This window comes from Macrotis lagotis, chromosome 7 (assembly GCF_037893015.1).
Source record: "Macrotis lagotis isolate mMagLag1 chromosome 7, bilby.v1.9.chrom.fasta, whole genome shotgun sequence".
NCBI classification, from domain to species: domain Eukaryota; kingdom Metazoa; phylum Chordata; class Mammalia; order Peramelemorphia; family Peramelidae; genus Macrotis; species Macrotis lagotis.
The window spans coordinates 65,401,318-65,416,636 of NC_133664.1; the positions used below are offsets into that span (position 1 = coordinate 65,401,318).

Here is a 15,319-nt window from a genome sequence, read left to right on the forward strand (position 1 = left end):
TTTGCAAGCGAGGAAATTATTCAAAGAAATAGATGAGTTTCTATAGCTTTAATGATAATATTGTAGTTAGGAAATGTAAATCTTTCCCATTGAAAGCTAAGACAAGCCAATTTCATCCCTCCCTACTCCCTTTGCAAGCACTTTAGCTAAGTATCCCTGGAAGAATTTGAGTAACTTGGCTCAGCTGATCTGAGTGGGAGAAGGGAGGGGATGGCAGAAGAGAAGGATGAATGGAAAGCCTGGAAAGAGCATGGATGTTTGAGAACTGTTCCACTTCAGCAGGAGTGGCTAATTTGAACAAGAGATTCACTGCCTGGATGTAGAAGAGTGTAAAAACAAGAACACTAACTCACCATAAGCCTAAATATTGGAAATACAAAATTGCTGTCAATGGAAATACAAAATGAAGGGATCCCCATATCTCCTGCTTTCAGTCTACTGTGTGATGCTTGGGATAAGTGAAAAAGAAGACCCAGTATGATGGGGGCGAGAGTTTTCTGAAAGGTAAGAAGCATTTCTGAGAATGGTTCCTTATAGAATGGTTTAGTGAGCTAATCCCTTTAATGGGTCAAATTCCACTTTTTGCCACAGATCTTTCCCAATCTCTCAGCCTTTGATCCCACTGTTAGTGTCTTCTCTCTGAGGGTTATACTACTCTACTTAGATTGCATATAGTTATAAAATACTTTGTTATTTACTATATATATATATATCTTGTTTGTATCATATATATATATCTTGTTTGTATCATATATATATCTTGTTTGTATCATATATATATATTGTTTCTCTAATTTTAATGTGACTGCTATAGAACACAAATCATGTTTTTACCTTTTCTAGTATCCTTGGTGCTTGCTTAGAACAGTACCTAGAATTTATTAGAACTTAATAAATTCTTATTGACTCACTGACCAAACAAGCAAGTATTTATTAAACACCATGCTAAGCCCTAGGGATACAAAGAAAAGCAAATATAATCCCTGTGCTCAAAATGCTTATTTTCTAATAGGGGAACAGTATGTACACAAAATTGTTGTATAGAAGATAGAGAATAGATAGAAAATAGTATTATTGGAGAAAGGCTTCACAACTGGCGGGGTAGGGATGATGGGAACGGAGGAGGGAGGGAATGGAAAAGAGCCTCCTACTGATAGTGGTGCTTGAGCTGTCTTAAATGAGCTCAGGGATCTTCAAAGTTTAAGTGAAGCTCTGCCTCACTTAAATCCAATTCACACTAATTCAAGACATCACCTTTGTGATGTCATTGGTGCTCTTCAAAAACAAAAGATAAACAACAACAGAAAGAAGAGATAGCTTTCTGAACATGGGAAACAGCCAGTGGAGAGGTTCAGAGAGAAGAGATGCCATATGTGAGGAACAACAAAAAGACCAGGATCATAGAGCTTGTAAAAGGTGTTAAAAGACTGGAACAAAATAAGGAAGAACCAGGTGATAAAGAACTTTGAATGACAAACAGAAGACATTTTTTTTTGTCTGTGCTAATAGAGATCCATTGGAGTTCACTGAGGGAGAGTGATCTCTTGGTCACACTTATGAAAATCACTAACAGTTCTATGATGAATGGTGAGAATCAGTTCGGAATAGGTCGATTAGAAGGCTATTCTAATAGTTCTGGCATGAGATGGTGGGAATCGGAATCAGGACATCAGAGTAGAGAGAAGGGGACAGATGCAAGAGATGTCATAGAGAAGTAAATTACATAATTTGGCAACTGTTTATATATGTGTACCCTAAGAAAGGGAATGAGCACCATATGCTGGAGCAGTATCAAATTGTGAGAGATCATCAATCACCAAACATTTAAGTACTCACTAATCTCTGTACTGACACAGATGCAAAGAAAGTCAATTCCTGCCTTCAGACTAGCCAGATAAGGAAGCTACTGAATTCCACTATGTATAAGGTTTTTCGAAAAATTTGGGGTCTAAAAACTGGGAGCCTCTTATACAGTGGCTACTTGCATTTCCCACCTTTTCGAGCTTGTTGTCTTTGTGTTCATTGTTTCACATTTGTTACCAGTATATTAGGTTCCGTTTTGCCATATTCTGTGCAGAAATGACTCAGAAAAGGTTTTTGTCCAGTGCTGAATTCAAGTTCAAAGTGATCCTAGAAATCGTGTTGCTGAACATCAGTTTGGTCCTCTTCCAACTGAGAAAATAATCTGAGACTGGCTCTGGGAAGAAGAAACCCTGCTGAAAAAACACTATGGTAGAAGAAGGACATGACAAGCAGGCAAATGACCTGAGTCTGAGAGGGAATTGAAGAGATGAATTGAAGAGCAAAGGGCCATTGGAATCCCTGGGTCCACAAAGATGGTTCAGCAGGAGGCAAGAAAAATTGCTGATGAAAAAGAAGCGACTAATTTCAAAGGAAGACACCATGGGTGCTTCAGGTTCATGAAATGGAATGGACTAAGCATGCCAGACTTGTCCAGGGAGTGCTTGGAATCAACCACAGACCAGAGCACAGGCAGGAGCGCAGGCAGAGGCTCTCCTAAGGCAATGATTTGTCTTCAAACACAGTTGAGGACGAGCTTATGGATGGGAAATTTCGACAGTGATAAGGAGTTGTCTGAATTTTATGATGACTAAAACTTGAATTCAATAAATGTACATTTTTTTTCAAATTTTGGACCCCAAAATTAACGTGGGTCTTATATATGGGAGCATCTTATACATGAGGAAAATACAGTATATTGGAGGCGATTTGAATAGCTAAGAGCATCAAGTAGCATAGCCAGATTGTGGTTTGGGTAGGAAGGGGGAAACGCTGCTTCTGGTTCAGGTATCAGAGGCGTAACTGAGGATCAATGGCAAAGGGTCTAATAAAACCTGCTGACAGGGTTTATAGAGAATGGAAAGGGCAGAAGAGCCACTAACACCTTCTTGGGGCAGAAGAGAGATCAAAGGAAGCAGGACATGTTGCCGATTTGGTCATTGGAGGTAATTGAGGAAAACTACCGTAGATGCCTTCAAATGGAGCCCAACTTCAGCTGGAGGAAGATTTTTCATGAGGTATATACTTATTCCTATGTACTCGTATATGAATCACATTTGTTTCTTTTAACACATGGATAAAATTATTCTCATTTCAACTCCTAGTTATAAGAGATTATTTGGGTCAGACAAATTAGAAGCCCCTTAAAGTATGTCTGGTCTTTCTGCAGAGAAAGAGAGAGACTGAGTACTTCTAATATAAGCATTACCATGACATATATTTATTTGTTTAGTTCTTTATAATTTTCAAAGTATTATTTTATTTTTTTCAAAACAACCAGTTGATGTAAGTAGTCTAAGTATTCATGGCTTCCTTATGGACATATGACCCTCAGATGCCTAAGTCCTTTAATTCTTTAGTGAGACCTTCCTCCTTAAAAGACAATCATCACCTGGTTAAATCCTTTTAGTTATGAGTCTCTGAATTTAAATAGACAAGTTCTTGGATGACAGGCAAACCATCTTCTGGGCTTGTACTGTAAGCTGTTCAAGTTTAATTTAATGCCTGCTATAACTGACTACAATAGACTTGCCTTTGGGAACCATCTATGAAGACATATTTGGAATAGGTTGCTAGAAATAAGATATTACTTCTCTTTTATTGTTGAAAAACTTGAAGTGATAGAGGTTGTGACTTTTCTTGTAATATGCACACACACACACACACACATACACACATACACACATATATTATTTACCTAGATGAACATGTGGTACTCTTCCTAGAAGAATGTAAGCACTTTGAGGGTTTTATATTTGCATCCTTAGCCTCTGGCATGGTAGCCATATATAATAGATATTTAATGAATGTTTGTCATTTGATCAAATGATCTAATCCAGTTGCCAAGAAGGAAAGAAACACTCTTATCACCAGGTCTAGGTAAGCAACTGACTATATAATCAAGCTAAAAACAATTGACCTCCTTAAGACACATTTCAAACATTCTGATGAGAAAATTGATTCCTGAGCTTTGAAATAAAGTTAAGTGATGATAATGCAGGTTGTCATCTTTATTCCTCTAGAAAAGGTAGGAAATAGCAAGGAATCATTGGGGTCTGTAGATCTTGTAGAATTAGATTCTTTAAAGTATATTTCCTTCAACTCTTTATATGGTTTATTTTCCTTTGATGCTGACCCTTTAAAATAGTTCATATAAACCCGAGTTCCTTGAATTTGTTTTATTTTTTATTTTAATAACCATGCAATATAATTATTTGATTTTGTAATCCTGTGTATTTTAACTTATTCATTTAAAAATATTCTTGTGAGAAGGGGACCATAGACCACTACTCTACCATCTCTTTGACTCCCAGCACTCAGGCCTGGTCTTTATTAGGGCCTCTTCCTCTTTAATGTCCTAGGCTAGCCTCTTCACATTCACTTTTTTCTTTTTATTCTTTTTAAATGTTTTTTATCCAATTCCATGCAAAGATAGTTTTCAGCATTGATCTTTTTGCAAGCTTTTGAGTTCCACATTTTTCTACCACCTTCCATTCCACCCCCCTTCCCTGTGGCAGCAAGTAGTCTGGTATAGGTTGTACATGTACAATTGTCTTTAACATATTTCCATATTAGTCATATTTTAGCATTAACTTTCAATCAGCTCACCCACACTCATTATCTTTGTCATTTTGCCTTGCTTAAGTTACTCCCTTTGTCCTCCCCAATTTCTATCTAAATTCTCTCTACCCTTGATGACTCCATACCCATCCTCTCTAAGTATTCCAGCTATTAGCTTTTTTTTGCAATTCATTTTATTTTTAAGTAACAAACATTTTCTCTCCCTTCCAACTAAATTTTTAGAGGAAACTAGGATTAACTGACTTCTTCAGATAAGCTACTAAGTGTCCAAAGTCAAATTTGAACTCAACTCTTTCTTCCTGATTCCACTGGGCAACCTAGCTGCCTCAATTATCTTCACTTTAAAAGGGAAAAAAAAGTACAACCTCCTACGAAATATGAATAATCAAGCAAAATTTCCCACATTATCCATGTCTAAAAATGTTATCTTACTCTGAATCTTGAATCATTTTTCTGTCAGGATAGTACAATTCACCAGAAGAAAATACATGCTTCCTACTTCATATTTGATCATCACAAACACAATAAGATACTTGAAAAAATACTTTAAGTCACTTTGCAACCCTTTTGTAATACGCTGCATTTAAAACTGATATGCTTCTACTCATTAGCTGAGGTTGCAATGAAGACATTGGTCATTGGCTAATAAGTACCAGGTTATCTCCAAGGAGAGTGAGATGAACTTTCTCTATTGTCTTGGTCTCCTGGTCTTCTAGGGTAGCTCTTCACATTAGCTTTTAAACAACTAATAAAGACAATTTTCCCATTCCAAGAAGAAGCTCCATCATCAAGACTACAACCAGTCACCCCAAGTTCTCTCTGTCTTTACCTCTTTTCTTAACCTCTGCTTCGTTGAAGCCTGAAGAGAAGTTTATTAGATGCAGCTTTTTTTTTCCTTCTGCAGTGCAGTTATATTATTGAAATTATATAATATTGTGGGAAATGTTCTCCATTTATAATCAGAAGATCTTGGTTCAAATTCTGACTTTGAGGCATGTCACATTTCTTTGAAGCACAATTCCTCAGCTGTAAAATAGAGGAGTTGGGATAGATGTCTTTGAAGTCCCTTCCCATTTTAAACAAGTGATCATCACTGTTCTCTTTCAAGTTAGAGCACTCCCTTATTTTGTCTTCACTTTATCTTTACATGTCCCATTTTCACTTGTGCCATTTTTGCTCAGTTGACAACCCACAGTTAGGAACATCTTACGATTTACCACATTTGGGGAAACTTCTGACTCATAGTACCAGTACTTTGACTTGGTCCTGTACTCTGACACCCTTACATAAATCTAGCTTTTTCCAGCTTTTGATCTCTACTTCTATTTCCATTCTTACTCCAAAGTTAAATCTTGTGAAAAAAAGAAAAACTCGAAAATGTAAATGTTTTGCTTATTTTTAACAACAATATTGTCTCTCCCTACATTTAGAATTGTCTCATCTGCATTGTTTCTTGCTCAATTATGCCTTTTCTACTTTCATATAATAAGCAATTAAGTATTATGGTGAAGAAAGCACTGGACTTATAGGATTTCAAATACTGCCTTAGATATTTACTAGCTCTGTGACTCTGAGCAAGACCCTTTTTTCTCTTTCATTCTTAATTGATTCAACTAAAAATTGGAGGTAATAATAACCCCCCCCTTTTTTTACTGGGTTTTTGCAAAGGAGATTACATGTGTAAAACACTTTGCAAACTTTATTCTTTGCCCTTCATTCTGAAAGAATATCACATCAACAGGGAGGTGATGATATGAGAAACATGAACTGGATTTGAGTGGGGGGGGGTGTATGCTAAGTCACCAGCCTCACTTTCTCCTCTGTACTATCTGGGTCCAATGGCCAGATATGAATCAGGATGGCTAGAGATGAACCTGGATGAGAAGCAATCAGGGTTCAGTGACTTGCCCAAGGTTACATAGCTCATAAGTGCCTGAGGTCAGATTTGAACTCAGATCCTTCCAACTCCAGGATCAGAGCTTTTCCCACTATACCACCTAGCTGATCCAAACCTTAAAGTGTTTTAAAATAAACCTGAATTATTTTTATGATCGGTGATATGGTGCCAGGTTAAATCTAGAAGGGATATTAGAAGTCATCTAATCTAGCCCTCTCATTTTAGAGATAAAGAAACTGAGTCCCAGAAAGGTTAATTCACTTTTCCAGGGTCATACCACCCATTGGTATATGAGATAGAATTCAAAATCAAATATTCCTTAAACCAAGCGCAGCAAAGTATACTTTGCTACCTCTGTTTTTTAGTACAATTTTGGTCCAGACCCACATAAACAGTTGTTGGGAACTTCACTTCTGAAATGACATGATATCATGGTTTCTACTGAATAGTGTTAAAGTACCACGGCTTTGTTTTTATCTGGTGGGATGACATGAGACAGAATCTCAAAGACATCGCAGAGCATTGAGCTGACATGATCATGTCAGATACTGAGAATCGAAGAGATGGGGGAAAACTCTTTTGAAAGTAAAATTTCAAAACTTCTAGCTCCTTAAACTTTCCTAACCAATAACCAAAGTTGATGTTTCACTAAGAATACAAAATCAGTTCTTATGGAAAGTGGTATTTATCTTCCTTCTAAGCCAAGTCATTTATAGCTCAGTCATCACATTAAGCTGAGCAATGAATAAGTTGACTCATTGCTTTTAAAAGTTCTTTGGAACTCCAGCTGATGTTCTCTTTCTCAGATCTCCCAAAATGAACGTTTTCCAAAATTGAATCCTACTGTACAGTGTAATAATTTCATGGAAACGTGTATGTACACTCCAAACTTATGTGCTAGGTACTTTGTTCTACATCAAAGTATTCAAGGGTTTAATTTTTAGTTACTTAAGTGAAGCTTAATGATAGCCTTAATGCTCTTTTAAAATTAAATGTAGATTTTAATCATTTTTAGTGAAGTATTTTTTCATTTGATGAGAATATAGTAGAGTCACATAGTCAATAGACTACTGGACTTGGAGTCAAAAAGTCCCATATTTAAAATCTTTTCTCTGATTACTATGTGACTCCTACTTAACTTCTTTTTTAAAGTTGCTTAACTTCTTATTTGGCTCAGGTAATTCCCCAAGACTTATCTACTATGTCACATATGGTTGCAATATAAATGTAGAAAATTCTCACCTTGAAATTTTCTTACTCTAATGAAATCTCAAATTTAGTATATTTAAGCGATAAAAATTTTTTTCAGATGCCTGGCAACAAAGACACCTCAAAGGAGGTGTTAAAATGTCACTATATACTGCTGACGGAGTCTCTCCATGGATATGTGATGACTGTTCAGTCATGTTCAACTCTTTGTGACCCCATTTGTTGGCAAAGATACTAGAGTGGTTTACAATTTTCTTCTCCAGCTCATTTTAACAGATGAGGGAACTGAGGTAAACAGGGTTAAGTGACTTTTTCAGGACCAAATAGCTAAGTGTTTGAGGCTAGATTTGAAACCAGGAAGATGAATCTCCCTGATTAAATCCTACATAAAAAATGGTATTTTTCATATTGATGTAAGAAGAGATGCTTTCCTGAAAATTTATAATTACAAGGAGCTTTGATCATTCTTATTATGGTATGTTTAGGAAACTGGAAATTTCAAAGAATCCTGTAATACCTAAGTTAGTAGGATCATAGATTTCCTGCTAGAAGAAATCTTAGAGGTCATTTAGTTCAATCTCTTTTTACAGATGAGGAAACTGAAGTGCAGAAAGAGAAAAGCATTGCACTAAGGTCACATAGGTAGAATATTGCTGATCTAAAACCTTAAGCAAAGTAAAGAATCTTTTTTGCAATATGAACCTTGATGTTCCCTTTTTACATACTCCTTTTCCCCAGAAATTTCTTCTTAAAGAAAACTTGATCAGTTAAAATCACTGATTTTTTTTAAACTAAGCTTACAGATACACAGTAATTTTTTTCAGTCTTTAAACAGAAGTCAAAAAATATTACATAGCCTTACTCTCCAACCTCCCTTTCCCTAAAGAATCTTCACACAACAAAGAGGGTGCTCTCTTTTTTTCTTCCTACTTTCCCATAACATCTCATTTAAAACAAATGGTTAACTTTGACAGTAGAAACATAAAAGTATGTTAACTGATATATGTACTGATCTTTCCTGCAACTGGGGAGAGAGAGAAAGAGAGAGAGAGAGAGAGAGAGAGAGAGAGAGAGAGAGAGAGAGAGAGAGAGAGAGAGAGAGAGAGAGAGAGAATATATGTATCTGACACACAGTCAGATCTGCAGAACTCAGGGCCACACTGCTAAATGACAAAGCATGGATTCTAACATCCAGATGGGATTCCAACTGGAGGGCAACCAGGAAGGAACATGACTAAAAAGATGAGTGAATAATTTGGATTTTCTATCCTGTGTTGCTGTTTCCTTTCTTTCCCTAAAGCTTCAGTAGCTAATAATAGACATTGGCACCTGTGATTCTCTTTGACTCATAGCTTGCTCAAAGCATTACTCAAAAACAGTCACCCTATATCCGATGACTTTCTCTTTATCAGACTAAATCACTCTGCTGCCATGTTTCCACCCCACATTTAAAACTATATCCAGTTTGTGCACCTGTTCAGAGGTTGCTGCAGATTTAAAATATTGTTGGCTTTTATCCTCTTCTTCAAACAGTCATCAATATCAAGTATTTGAAAATATCATAGGACATGATAATTAAATATTATTAGTCACAATTTAAGGATTGAGATAATTATCTAATTCAGTATACTTGGTGGCATGGTATTATTTTGCACAAGTCATTTAATCCCTCAGCATTTTCTAGACTACTCTGATTGTAGAGGTGTCAACTTTACTTGGGAGAACTTTCTCATCAGGGTGTTCCCTTTGACACTGAAATCTAAGGTCTTGTCCCTAACTCTGTGATTTATTAGTTATTATGCTGATGTTGAAAAATCCTTGTATCTATGGCATAAATCTAGTTTGATAACTTTTGTGAAAATAGTTGTGTAGGCTCTGTTAAGATCTCATTTACATTTTGCAACAGTATTCATTAATGATACTGGTTTATATTACATACTATATTATATTAGCAATATTGTTTGATTCTTTTTTTTTGCTTTGTCATTCCTTGGTTTTGGTATTAATGTTAAATTTGTCTGATAAAAGGACTTGGTTAGAATTTTTTTCTCACTTCTTGAGAATAATTTGTGTATCCTTGGTATTAGCTGCTCTTTAAATATTTGAGAGCATTCACCTGTAAATCTATCTGCTCTAGATTGTTTTTAATCTCTTGGTAGTTTCTTGATAACTTATTTAATTTCATTTTCTTGGATTGGGTTGTTTAAAATGTCTACTTTCTATTCTTTTCATTGAATTACTTTGTATTTTTTGAAAGTAATCTTTCATTTCTTCAGATGTTTTTATTTCTACTGATAAATCAATTTATGAATTTTTGAAAGAATAATAATTTGATCATCTTCATTTACTTCTATATATTTCTAATGAAATATCTTAATAGATTACTCATTTTGTTCTAGAATATATTACCCTGTTGTTTTTGTTGTTGTTGTTATTTGTACAGGAAAGGCAACATTGGGAGAGCTTTATGGTCCAAATTTAGTTTGATTAGTGTTGGGACCTTCCAGTGTGGTAATTTCCTTCACTTAGAGTTCCAAAATTCCACTGTAACTCTGAGTCTTAGAGAATTTCCTGAGGTATTGAGATGTTAAGTATTTGAACTAATGTTAAATAGTTAAATAGTTACTTTATCCAAGGGAGAATTTGAATCTGAATTTGAAACCTGGCCCTCAAATGCTGGATTACATTGCTAGTATGTCTCACTAGATTGTAAATTCCTTGAGGGAGGCACTATCGTATGTCTCTGTTTTGTATCCCTAGTCCAGTATCTGGCACACTTAATGTTCATTGTTGAGGCAAGAATTGAACCCTGCTCTTCTTGACTCTAAGACTTGTCTTCAACCCACCATGTCATGCTACCTTTCTTGATGTGAAATGCCAGCCAAAATAGTAATGAAACTTGCAAATCAATGAAAACCTAAAAAGAAACTGAAATATGATGATAACAAAAGAACAACATTATTATTAATAATGATACCATTAGCATTGTAGTACTGCCTACTTTTTGCCAGGTACTTTATAAGTATTATTTCATTTAATCCCCACAACAACCTTTATTTAACCCTATTTTCCAGATGAAGATACTGAGGAATACTGAAGTGAAATACTTTCTTAAGGTCACATAGCTAGCAGATGTCTGAGATTCAGTTTAAACTCATATCTTCCTGACTCCTGGCTTAGATCTCTATATGCTTGGCCACCTAGGTGCCTCAAATATAGAAAAATGTAAAACGAGACAATCTCATAGTAAAGTAGAAGATGGAATAGCCAATATATTTCTTAAGAATGTGTAATAATTATTTTTTTCTGCTCTCTCCCACCTCTATACCTTATGACTTGAATATTAGGACCCCATTGGAGAGCTCAGATTCTCCTTCCACTAAAAACACTGACTCATTATATTCCCTTTCAGAAGATATTTTCCTTATTGCTAAATAACTAATTTTAGAAGTACAGTGTTGAAACGATCTTATTTTTTAAATAACAAAAAGGCATAGAATCCAGAGGCATAAATTACAAACAAATGTAATTTCTGAAAAGAACACCCCCAAAATATGTATTCCAATCATGATTGCCTCACTACCTTGCTATATGGCCTACAAGAAACGGCAGAATGGATTGAGAGTAAGCATGTAGTCAGGAAGACCTGAATTCAAGTTATTCTGCTAATCTTAGACAAGTCACCTACTTTCTCAAATGGTTTTTGAGATTATCTTGGGATTTTGCATTATGAGTCATAGATTTCCCCTATTATCACATACGATGAAGAATTTGTGGTACAAAGAACAATTATTTACTGCACAATTTTTTCTCCATTTATATGAAAGAAAGATATTTGACCAGAAAGAAATGAATTTTAATCAGGAATTTATTCAGGAAAGCAAATTTCATTATGTGACCAAGTGAATCAATACAAATTCAAATTGACTTCTTAGTCAACTTATACCATGCAAATCAATACATGATTGTCTAATTGCTATGCTCATTTAGTTATTTGGTAATAAGGAAAATATCCTCTGAAAGAACATATGAGTCAAGGATTTTTACTGGAAGGAGCTATCTGAGCTCCCTGATGGAGTCCTAATATTCAAGTCATGAGGTATAGAAAGATTTCTGTCAATGAAGACTGAAAGAAAAGTAATCTTTGAAGCCCAAAAAGTGTTAATTTGTCATCAAGGATATAATATAGGATCATGGATTTAAAACTAGGGAAGATCTCAATGAAAAAATTACTGGCCCTGGAGTCAAGAAAACAGGAGTTCAAATCTGTGACCACAGGCAAGTCACTTAGCTTCTGTTTGCCTCAGTTTCCTGCACTATAAAATGCACGTTAATAATAACCCCCTATCTCCCAGGATTTTGGTGAGAATCGATTGAGACATTTGAAAAACACTTAACACATAATATGAATGATATATACATACAATTATTATTATTATTATTACTAAAATATTACATGAAGAAATTGAGATCAAGTATTGTTAAGTGACTTTCTCAGAGTCTCAGGACAGCTAGGTGACACAATGGAGTCACTGGCCCTGAAGTCCAAGGATGGGAGTTGAAATCTGACCTCAAACATTTGCTTCTTATGAGCTGTGTGCTTGCCTCATACCCAGGACCATCTCTAGTCATGCTGATTCATAGCTGGCCACTGGATCCAGATGGTTCTGGAGGAGAAAGTGAGATTGGTGACTTAGCACAGCCTCCCTTACTCAAATCCAATTTATGTGCTTGTCATAGCATCACCTTCCTGATGTCATGGCTTTCTTCAAAAATGAAGGACAAATGTTATTACTGGTGGGAACAGTGGCAGATCTGGGAATCAAACCTGGGTCATCTGACCTCACATCAAGTTCTCTTCTCATTCTCTTTTAGGTCAGTCTATCTTGTGTCTTTAAAATGTCTGTATAACTTGGTTGAATGGGATGACTTTGAATGGCCCAGAGAATTGGTAGAAAATGTATTTTCAAGGTTCCTCAGGCAGTTAGTTATTTTAAGAGGTGTATTAAAACCCCAGGAGAATTTTCACCTCTTTGGCAACCAACTAGTATTAAAATATGACAGCTAAAAATCACAGCCCCATATGAAGAGATGGATGCAAGCCAAGCACTGTTTAGATTGGTACCCTGAGGCTTAGTGTTCAAGATATGAGAGGTCCAGTATGATTAATGTGTGTTCTAAGCTCCGTTAAGTTGAACTAGACTGAGTCCATGTTTTAATTTCTACTCCTCTCCCTAACAATTACCCCCAAGGCAGATGATGAATCAGTACATTTATTCAGGTTTAAACATTTGCCACTACATCGAAGGTTAATACTGTAGGATAACTCTCCTTTTAATAGCAACCACCCCCCCTGGACACTGTACTAAAATAATATGTGCTACTGATCTCAGAAAGCTTTTAGCATTAGAGCAAAAGTAAATGTCACAAATAGACATGGAATAGGTTGCAATGGAGGAAGACTGGTGGGCCTCATAACTAATTCTGTTCTGTTGAGCAGTTTGTTCACTGTAGCTCTTTCTAATGCTCTGAGAATCACATCAAAAAATACAAAACACAATTTAAATGCATCCAGGCAAAATTCATACTGAATAGATTATACCAAACATCTAATATGGTTAGGTTTATAGTGAAGGGCAAAAAGACTTAAACTCAGAGTTAGTCAATGTTTAGGAACCTTAGTTCAGGAAGCAGAAAGGGCTAGACTCTCAACATTGGAACAAGACCTTGAAGCTTCAGGAAACCTTATATAATGCTGCCTTCTTAGATCATGGAATGTACACAATAATGAATGCTCCTAGGCAAAGCAGGTAAGGATGGAAAGACATGTGATAGGGAAATCTTGGAAACAAAGACAAAAGCCTCCACTCTTTTGATAAAAGAATACCTCTGATATGCTCCTTTTATGCTTTTCTTGTGTGTTACTCATGGAATAGTACCCTGGTATTGCCAACTCTTCAAAGATTGCTAATTTTATTCGCCCAAGCTTTATGTCATCTTTCTCATCCTTTATAAGGGGGGAAAAATATCTTTTAGGGACCTCAATTTTGAAGTAAAAGGAATCTTAGATATGCTCTAGGCCTACCTACCCACCCACTATTAACATAAAGAGACTGAGTCCCAGACAAGTGAAGTAATGTACAAGGTTATACCAAAAAAAAGCTGAAATTTGAATACAGATCAAACTGGATAAAGTTCAACATCTTTTCAATTATGCTATGTTGAATTATATGTTCTATAATGTTTCTTCTGAGTCTAAAATCCTAGAATTTTATAATTCCACTTTTGTTTTTATAAGTGTTGATGTAACAAAATGATCTCTCTTCAGTTTGTCTTTAGTTAATAAGAGAAAATCACCCTATTTAATCAACCTCATGTGGGGAGTTCCAGGACAGAGCCCTGGAAAGATATAATACAAACTTTATAAAATGACTCAATCAGATTAGGAACTTCTACAGTCTCTGAAAAGATTATTAGATGCTTAAAACATAACTGAGATTAATTTCTTCATCTGAATCTTCACCCTCCATAAACACAGCTCAGGCCATAGAAGAGCTATTACCCTCAAGGTCATCATAAAACAAGATGAGGTGAGTTGGTGGTCATTACAGGAGACATTATCATTCTCTATCATATCACTTATTAAGAAGCCAAATTAGTTATTTATTTTTGATCTTTTAATATTTCTCACCTACTGTGTTAACCCTAAAATTTTCACAAATCTGAAGTGCCTCTCTTTCAAGCTTTTCTCCCTTAAGTTTCATTTATATTTCCCTTTAGATTATAATCCTTCCATTAATTAATATCTTTCCCTTTTACCCCCAGATTATTTTCTTGTGGTCTTGTGTTTCTGTCCACGTGAACTCTGAATCTCATTCTTCCTGTCTTCCCTGAAGGGAATTGTTCAGCCTATAAAATACTTGTCATTCAAAATATTAATGTAATAATGGGATTCAATAGCTTGATTCATTAATTGCCAATGAAAGATGACTTTCTTAATATTCCTTAGCACCACGAGTTTCTTAGCTCTGATCCATGCTTCAGAACCATGTTACCTTCAAAAAGAGTTTTATAATAAAATATTGCTTTCCTCCATCTTTTACCTAATGCCTAGCTTAAGGGACCTTTACAAGGATTAATCCATTTGGAAAGTGACCACAAAGTGGTTGATAACCCTTGCCCAAGTGCAGTTACTAGATTTTCAAGCCAATAAAGCAGTTTTTCTCATAAAAATTTGACCTATTTGAAAAAGAGTGAACTAAAGGCTCGCATTTCTGTTGAATTAATGGATAGTTCATAAAAGATGAGATATTTCAGTGAGATTTTTAAACACATTACTTTTGAAGGTACTGTGTTTCAATTTAATAAAAGTATTTTTAAAATAAACATGTTAACTAGTTTTCATCTCAGTTTGCAGACAAGCTAGTAAATCTTCAAATATGCCTCCTTTGCACATTAGCTTAATTACTATAAGCTTAACTTTTTTACTGCATTGCTTTTCTTAATTTTTACCCCATATGTTATATAGTCTTTAAGATTATTTCTTATGCCTTTCTTCATTCTTTCAGAAATGCAACAAAATATAGGGTTGTTTGATTTTATAATAAACTC

General features: G+C 35.4%; 1 protein-coding gene across 1 annotated transcript in view; it reads left to right on the forward strand.

The window, feature by feature from the left end:
• The window catches only part of MYO3A (myosin IIIA), a 259,420-nt gene that overhangs the window by 45,228 nt on the left and 198,873 nt on the right, over positions 1-15,319 (forward strand). The window lies entirely within an intron of this gene.